The sequence below is a fragment of the Schistocerca cancellata genome, chromosome 8, assembly GCF_023864275.1.
Source record: "Schistocerca cancellata isolate TAMUIC-IGC-003103 chromosome 8, iqSchCanc2.1, whole genome shotgun sequence".
NCBI lineage: Eukaryota > Metazoa > Arthropoda > Insecta > Orthoptera > Acrididae > Schistocerca > Schistocerca cancellata.
The window spans coordinates 159,883,913-159,893,876 of NC_064633.1; positions in this window are offsets into that span (position 1 = coordinate 159,883,913).

The following is a 9,964-nucleotide window of genomic DNA, read 5'->3' on the forward strand; positions in this document are numbered from 1 at the left end:
GCATCGCAGGGTGCCCCTGAGAGCTACAACACCAAGAATCATTTCTCGGCTTTCGACAAGATCAATGTGTAGGCGGTCTTTTTTTATTCTATTTATTTAATTTTTTTCGGGGGGGGGGGGGGGGAGAGGGGAGTAGGCGGCGTCAGTGGGGAACGAGGGTTCTTTATGTTGTGACTTGGCAAGACAGCCAAGCCACTATGATTGGTAGCCGAAAGGCACGTGTTAAGCTCACACAGGCTGGCGTGAGGCCTGGAACAGTTAAGGGAATTTATAGTAGTAAAGAACGTAATTAACTACTGGAATACTTAACTTTAATTCATAATTGGTGAACATCGGTCTGACGGTACATGCATCACAAGATAAATAGCAAATGATAATGGCGCCTTGCTAGGTCGTAGCAGTTGACGTAGCTGAAGGCAATGCTAACTATCGTCTCGGCAAATGAGAGCGTAATTTCTCAGTGAACCATCGCTAGCAAAGTCGGCTATACAACTGGGGCGAGTGCTAGGAAGTCTCTCTAGACCTGCCGTGTGGCGGCGCTCGGTCTGCAATCACTGATAGTGGCGACACGCGGGTCCGACGTATACTAGCGGACCGCGGCCGATTTAAAGGCTACCACCTAGCAAGTGTGGTGTCTGGCGGTGACACCACACTTTATTTATGACAAAATACCGTCAAATCACCAACAAGGTTTACAGCTTTATAGACACAGTCACCACTTCCTTGCCCGCGTCTCGTGGTCGTGCGGTAGCGTTCTCGCTTCCCACGCCCGGGTTCCCGGGTTCGATTCCCGGCGGGGTCAGGGATTTTCTCTGCCTCGTGATGGCTGGGTGTTGTGTGCTGTCCTTAGGTTAGTTAGGTTTAAGTAGTTCTAAGTTCTAGGGGACTTATGACCACGGCAGTTGAGTCCCATAGTGCTCAGAGCCATTTGAACCATTTTTGAACACCACTTCCTTTACATAAATACCTTCATCTAGAACCACCTTACGACGTCCACGAGTCCTCAAAGCAAAAGGTATTGTACAATAGAAATAGAAGGTATCGACATCTTTGTTAAAAACTTTACCAACGTTAAAACTACAGTAGGTGATTTCGTCACCGTTATTAAAACCTTCAAGGCCGCCAATACTCTCTATACCTCCACAGTGAAAAATATCCTTGGTAAGGCATCCAGTGCCATGACTAGATTTATCATCTTTTATAAGCAAAAAATTCAAAATGCCACCTATAAAAACAGAAGGACCATCAAGGACAGCAAGCTAGGAAATGTCTTTCACCTTCATTTTATTTTTCTACTCGCCCATAGTACTGATTTCACTATTATCAGTGGCCTTATATACAATAGCCTCCTCCTAAAATGATGCAGTTCTCACCTACGGTGAAGAACTCCTGTAAAGAATAAGAGTGTGCCACAATGAACCCTTTCTACATAGTTTAGTTTTTCAGTTCTTTTGGAAACATATTGCTTTCCATTAGAACGATCTAAACGGGATACTAGCAGTAATAGGCAGCCTAGGTGTCTAACTAGTGGGATAAGGATATCTTGTAGAACAAAGCGGCAATTATATCAAAATGTTAGAAGTAGTCACCATCAAGCTACAGTAGCCCTTTACAAACAGGTGCTTAAAAATGTTATTAGGAAGGCAAAGAGTATGTGGTATGCAAACAGAATAGCTATTTCGCAGGATAAAATTAAAACCATATGGTCAGTTGTGTAGGAAGTGTCTGGTCAGCAGCACAAGGTCGACGATGTAAAGTCAATTCACAGTAAAAATATTTCTGTTACTGTACTGATAAATCAGATAGATGTACAGCAATTAACAATTACTTTCTGAGCATTGGCGGTGAATTAAATAAAAATTTAGTTTGTACAGGAAATCATTTAACTTTTTTGGCAAATGCCTTTCCGAGATTGATGTCTGAAATACTCCTCTGTGATACAGACAAGAGGGAGATTGAGTCAGTAATTAAATCACTGAAGACTAAGGACTCTCATGGCTATGATGGAGTGTCTAGCAAAATATTAAAGTACTGTGCTGCACATGTTAGCCTTGTATTTAGCCATATTTGTAATTTTTCCTTTAGGAATGGTCAGTTTCCTGAGCGATTAAAGTACTCAGTGGTAAAGCCGCTTTATAAAGAGAGAAAGGGTTAATGTAGATAATTATAGACCTATTTCTATGCCATCAGTGTTTGCAAAAGTTATTGAAAAGGCTGTGTATGTAAGGATAATTGATCACTTTATATCACACGATTTGGTATCAAATGTAGAGTTCGGCTTTAGAAGTCGTTTAACAACTGAAAGTGCTATATTCTCTTTTCTCTGTGAGGTACTAGATGGGCTAAACAAAAGGTTTCGAACACTTGGCATATTTTTTGATTTAACTAAGGCATTTGATTGTGTTGATCAAAAGATATTGCTCCAGAAGTTGGACCATTACGAAATACGGGGAGTAGCTCACAATTGGTTCACCTCTTACTTTAGCAACAGGCAGCAAGAGGTCATTATTCACAATGTTGATAACGGCTGTGATATGGGGTCTGAATGGGCTATTTTCAAGTGGGTGGTGCCCCAGGGATCAGTGTTGGGGCCATTCCTGTCCCTTATTTATATAAATGATATGCCGTCTAGTATTATGGGCGATTCTAAAATATTTCTGTTTGCTGATAACACTAGATTGGTAGTAAAGTATGTTGTGTGCAACATTGGCTCGGTTTCAAATAGTACTGTACATGACCTAAGTTCATGGCTTGAAGAAAATAAACTAACACTAAATCACAGTAAGACTCAGATGTTACAGTTTATAACACACAATTCAACAAAACCTGACATTTTAATTTCACAGAACGGGTATATGATTAGTGAAATTGAACAGTTCAAACTTCTAGGTGTTCAGATAGATAGTAAGCTGTCGTGGAAAGCCCACGTTTTTACTATTCGAACGGTATCAGAAGTGAGTGATCGTTCTTCACGAAAATTAGTCTACTTTGCTTACTTTGATTAGCTTATGTCGTATAGTATTATATTTTGGGGTAACTCTTCGCATTCTAAAAGGATATTTTTGGCTCAGAAACGGGCTGTTCGGGCAATAAGTGGTGTAAGTTCACGAACCTCATGTCGACTTCTGTTCACAAGTCTGGGTATTTTGACATTGGCTTCTCAATATATGTATTCCTTACTGTCATTTGTTGTTAACAATATTAGCTTATTCCCAAGAATGAGCAGCTTTCACTCGGTTAATACTCGGCAGAAATCAAACCTGCATTTGGATGGGACTTCCTTTAGTGAAAAAAGGTGTGAAGTATACTGCTGCATCTCTTTTCAATAAGTTACCACTCGAATTCAAAAATCTTAGCAGTAATCCACGCACTTTCAAATCGAAACTGAAGAGTTTCCTCATGGGTCACTCCTTCCATTCTGTCGAGAATTTCCTTGAAAAATTAAGCTGATTCTTATTGTATTGTCGATTGCTTTTACTTAAACTTAGCCGGCCGCCGTGACCGAGCGGTTCTAGGTGCTTCACTCCAGGACCGCGCTGCTGCTACGGTTGCAGGTTCGGATCCTGGCTGAGGCATGGATGTTTGTGATGTACTTAGGTTAGTTAGGTTTAAGTAGTTCTACGTCTAGGGGACTGATAACGTCAGATGTTAAGTCTCACAGCGTTTAGAGCCATTTGAACCGTTTTGAACTTAAACTTATGGACTGACTTTTTTCGGGTTCATAAACATTTATTTTTATCAGTTATTACTTTTATGTTGTAATTTCATTTACTGACACGTTCCATGACCTTGAAGATTTGCTCCTCAATTTGGTCCTATGGAACGTGACGTGTAAACAAAATAATAATAATAATAATAATAAAATCAAACCTACAGAATAGTCCACAACTTTCTGTACAGCGTTTAAGCTGAATACAGCCGTGTTCAATATTCACTCAATGAATGCTGCAGTTTCTTCTGAATGAGCCCACACTCTGAACAACAAATCTCATGGTGGAGAATGCGTACTGGGATGGAACAGGTAAAATAAGGACATCTGAATAATGGCATACCCGGAGTTTGCAAACTGACTCCTTAGGTCATTCACCATAGAACTGCTCCTAAGGGCTGGTCAGAGTCTCTCCTAAATCGTTGATTGAGATCAGAAGAAGGCTTACAACACTTCCTTGTTGAGCCCAGATAACACATTTTTTTCACTATATTACTTTCTGTCGGTTACTAAAAGCTAATTACGAATCCAGTCGAACAACTGAGACGTGTATGACATGTCTTCGCTCGTCATCGGAGCCCAATTCGAAGTGGGACACATCACAGAAGACAGTTCTACTCCGTTCAATGAGACTCCAGCCGACGGCGTGTCTAAAGAAGACACCCCGGACAGCAGTGGTGTGCCAACCTGACTGTCGCCTGCCCTATAGCCCCACATCCCGGATTGATGGTCCAGCGTGCTATTTCTTTGCATAGCAGGACCCGTTTGGTTGTCATCCACAGCACCTTTATTGCACAGCGATTCGTCAACAATGTTCTGTGCCCCGTTTCGTTGCTCTTCATGGCAAGCCATCCAGAGGTTACATTTCAGCAAGATAACGCCCAGCTGCCCGCGGCGAGAGTTTCTACTGTTTATCTCTGTACTTGCGAAATCCCACTTTGGTCAGTAAAGTGCGTGGAACTTTCTGGGCAGGGCCCTCCAATCATCTCGGCGTTTTGACGACATAACGCGCCAATGGGACAGAAGTTGGGACGATATCGCTCAGGAGGACACCAAACAACTCTGTCAATCAATGTCAAGCCGAATAACTGCTTGCATAAGGTCCAGAGGTCGACCGACGCGTTTCTGACCTGCTCAGTTTACGAAGCTCAGTCTCTTGAATAAATCATTAATCAACCCTATGTAATACGGTACCAAGCATTGATGGTGACTCGTCGTGAATAAGCCTGTTGTCCGTACGGATGAATGGTGCTAAAGAGATGACTGAAGAACGATACCATTGATAAAGGACAACTGTCTGAGAGAACGACGGATTGCGAATGCTTTCGTAAGATGTCCGTTTATTTGAACTTTGGGAACCAGTGGGCAGCAGTAAATCTATTATTCATTGTGGAAATCTGAAATGCTCTAGCACACTGCTTAGGTACCGACGGCAGTCTTTATCTTTGGCTTTTTCTAAAACAGATACTCAGTAGTCCCAACGTCTGTGGCTGATGCAGCCTTGAGAAGGAGGCTGCGTCTCTTAAGGAACAAATTCCATTTATGATGGTTTTGCTGGATGCGCTACACGTCTGTTCCGATTACCCGAGGATGTCTGGAAGGGTTTGTTTTAACCTCGCCGCTATGACACGATTTATTGGGGATGAGTACGATTATCTCAGGTTCTTTTTCTGAGTATGAATACCTCCAGCATTATTTACCCCTCTATACTTCCGTGGACTCTATCTTGATTATTGGCTAGAAAGTTATATAAAATTTATAAGGGTACCGTCTACTCCTGGTCTCCCGTGTTTTGGCATGAGCTTTATTATTTCTTCAGACATTGGTTCGGAGAAAGTAGTGCATGTTGCAAATATACATACAATATTTTAACAGCTGTGCTCCATACAGCCTTTGGAAATGATCTTATTATCCCCTCGTCCCAGTTAACATATTCGTTCCCGTCTGAACGTAGGATATTACGTACATATATCTGTGTTCATGTCTTCTTTTTTTTTTCGTTGTCTTGTAAGGTGTTAAATGGATGATTTCTCATCTGATATGTACCTGTAATACTTGAATATGATGATTTTTTTGTGCTAGTTCGCTTTCCTACAGCTTTAAAATTTTCTTTTTGAATTTTTTTAAAGCACTTGCTCGATTGTCCTCAGTATCTACCTTCGCTTGCAATATTCGATGTCCTTCATCCACTCACCAATTAGCCTCAAGTATATATATTTTATGTAGTTTCTAGATGTCAGGTTTCACGAGGTTTTCCCATCAATAACCATGTCATGGTAGAAATGATGTATGATGGTGACGTGCACTGAATTCTAGCTTTACACTTGCTATTTGCAGTATGCTAGAATTTCAATTCCACTGTCCTCTGTGTTCCTCTCTCCGACATATAATTTACCTATGCTGGAAGAAGTAATATACTGCCCGTAGGATACTCCTTCCGATTTTTGTAACAGTAAACCTCTCTGCCTCTGATGCAGCAGCCACCGCCTAGAGACGAAAGTGATTCTTATATCGTATATTTACGGACATATTGAGACATTGTACAGAAAATCGATATACACCTCAAAACTCGAACCCATCTGCAAATTTTACGACGATTATGACCTGTCACAGGAATTATTGACTGGGGAAGTGTTCTCATAACTGCTTGGAGAAGCATACTACACAAAATCCACGCTCCGCAAAAAGCGGTTTCATCTAGTTCAGAATTCTTCCATATATCTTCCCAATATTGAAATAGATTTGGAATATCAATACGATCAGCATTCATACCATCAGAAAAAGCTTTTTTTTGTTGATGACGATTATCTATACCAGTAGCACAAAACTCTCTGGGATGTTGGTGCAATTGCCAGCCATAGTTACTATCGCATCACCACAAATGAACAAGTTTCCCAGTATCATCACCTTCCTCAGTCTTGGTTCATTCGGTATCTTAGCTGTTGACTGTGTTGGAATCTAAATTTAAAAATATAGTCTACAATACACCTAATAGTCTGCTGTTTGATACTGCCTCCCACCATTACCAAATGTTCCTCTAAGAAACTAAAGTCTTCTACCGTATATAAACCTCCTCCAGATTTTAAATGGAGTATGCTTGCAAAGAATTGCATATACTCCAGCAGAACAATTGAATTGAATGTGTAACATAGATTTCCACTTTGAGACAGTCTACAAACACACATGTCAATCCCCTTTTTCAGTAAAGTGTTGCTGTGTGGTACTGCCTTTTGCCACTAACTAATGTCCCATTAAAAAACCACAGGCTTCTAAGGTATATTTACACCTTTCCTGATTTTTAAATGCAATTTTCTTGAAAAGAATAGCCAGAACTCCAACAGAACAGTGGTAATGGGTGCAGAACATAGATTGTCATATAGTCTATATCACAACTTTTTGTGGTACTGATCCAGGCAGTCAAGTCCATTAGAACTATCATTTTTTAACGTCAGTCAGATCCACGTCGTAATAATAGTGTATTTGTGATTCTTCAAGCTTTCCCGGCGGATATGTTGTAAATAGTCTTCACGGGTTTGCCGCCGGATCACGTTGTGCAAATTCCACAATATTAGATCGGAGCGACTGTCCGACATCTTCAGGTGGTTCAGCCTTGCTGATGGCTAGGTACGAGTGAGGTATCCGCCCCGTTTCCAGAACACGCGCGCGAAGGATGCGCAGGCGCATCACCCACCACTTTGGCCTATTTGCCGTATTTTGGTGCCATGTCGTCAAGAATCGGAAGAGTCCTCGGAAGAATAGCATTAAGTGTGTTTTTCAACCATCTGCAAAACTGAGAAACCTGTTCGGTTTGATTAAGGATGCTCTTGGCCTGAGGAAATATGGTGTGTACATGATTCCTTGTCAATGTGAGGCAGAATATATAGACCAGACACGTCGCCCTCTACAAGAACGCTGCGATCAACGTCAGCGTCATACACGCCTTCGTCAACCGGAAAATCCGGCCGGCCGCGGTGGTCTCGTGGTTCTAGGCGCTCAGTCCGGAACCGCGCGACTGCTACGGTCGCAGGTTCGAATCCTGCCTCGGGCATGGATGTGTGTGATGTCCTTAGGTTAGTTAGGTTTAAGTTGTTCTAAGTTCTAGGGGACTGATGACCACAGATGTTAAGTCCCATAGTGCTCAGAGCCATTTGAACCATTTTGAAAAGTCGGGAATTGCGGAACACTGAATACAGGACATCGCATGATTTATGAAAAGATGGAAGTTTTATCTCCGGCATCATCTTTCTGGGAGTGCGTCATTAAGGAAGCAATACATATCGTAAAAATCGTAGAGGGAGACCAAGAGATGAATACACTAATCAGATTCAGAAGGATGTAGGTTGCAGTAGATACTGGGAGATGAAGCAGCTTGCACAGGATAGAGTAGCATGGAGAGCTGCATCAAACCAGTCTCAGGACTGAAGACCACAACAACAACAACATATCGTGCAGTCGATAATCTCATCAACAGGGATGCAGGATTTCAACTGAGCAGAACCTGGAATCCTGCACTGGCTGCTATTATATCACGACTCAGAAATCAAGATTTTTCGATAACAGACCCGTCATGACATTGGTCTAGTACGGTCTTTAGTGAATAACGTCTGGCCGCACAGTTTGTTAACGCAGCGTACTGCGCACGCGCAGGAGAACCGCTCTACGATTTTCGGCAGAGGGAGTTTGAGTATGGCACTATCTATCTGCAAGTCATTGCGCATGCGTGATTTCCGCGCCTGTGCATTCTTCGCGCGCGTGTTCTAGAAACGGGGCGTCGGCGTGCGGATACCACCAGCAAGGTCGGACCACCTGAAGATGTCGGACAGTTGCTCCGAGGAAACATTGTGGAATTTGCGCAACGTGATCCGGCGGCAAACCCGTGAATACATTTACAAGAGTGTGTTTATTTGTTTAAATAATACACTGTTACAATTGTTAAGCCATAGGACGGTGACAGGCACTCACAGGCTCCAGCTTCATCGCCCAAGATGTGGGGACTCCCTGAGGGGGATGGTGTTGGGCGTCATGGTTCCCCGAACTCTTATCTTATCTCTTTGATACAAAAGCGTCATCTGAGATCTTTCTCTCCTTGATACCCTACTTACGTTTACATGGCAGTGTCGTATGGAAGTGAATTATTGACATATGGAAACAGGAAAAGAAGGAAATCCAAGTGATGGAGACGTAATACTACAGAAGGGTGTTGTAGATTTGGTGGACTTACAAGAAGAAAAATGAAGAAATGCTCTGTGGATTCGGCGAAGAACGTCGCATGTATAAAGCGCTAACTTCAAGAGGAAACAGGATGATAGCTTATCAGGGAACAATTCCACAGTATTGTTGAGGCTTTCGTGGCCACTTGTTGACAAACTGCCTATTGGCTTCTGTCTCGGGTTCTTCGGCCGACGTTCATATAATGATTTTTCTGACGTTTCGCCAGCACGAGTGGTTGGTATTGTCAAAGCTTCACCCTCCCCCCAGTTCACCACCGGCAATGGAGGGTAAAGCTTTGACAATACCAGCCACTCGTGCTGGCGAAACGTCAGAAAAATCATTAGATGAACGTTGGCCGAAGAACCCGAGACAGAAGCCAATAGGCAGTTTGTCAATATCCACAGTACTAGAAATACCAGTAGGGCGCGGAGGGGGGGGGGAGGGGGGAAGGAGATGATGGTTAAAGCAACGAGTGCAATACATCCAACAGCTAACTGAGGACGTTGAGATGAAAAGGTTGTCACAGAAGAGAAAGTGTTAGTGGGACTCATCAAGTCAGTGAGAAGACTATTGAGAATAAAATGCTCCTCATATTTCCTATAACAAACAGCCTACACCACAACAATCACGACTATCCAGCAATACAATGTTAATCGTCCAGGCTAGCTGTCCCATCCCTGGCTTTTCAGTATATTTGTATCTACTCCAATTTCGCTGCATCAACGACAGAAGAGATTCACCTCGATTTGATCCGCACAATGGGTGAAACTTATTATCCCACGTGTCCCCGTAGTGCGTTTAAAATTAGCTGCAACTTTTGACGGTTCAGCAGAGCGAGCGGTGGGTGGCGTAGTTGCCATGTGTACTGAACGCGGATACTGTCAGGCTCGCTTGACTGCGTGAACAGCAAGTCGGCAGATCTACAGCTTTTCTCAAGCGATTTTAAACAAACTATTCGGTAATAAAATCTGATTGTCGCACATCTTATAGCTTCATTCGTCAGCTTCATGACGAACTGCCTATCCTACAGTTATTTTGATATTT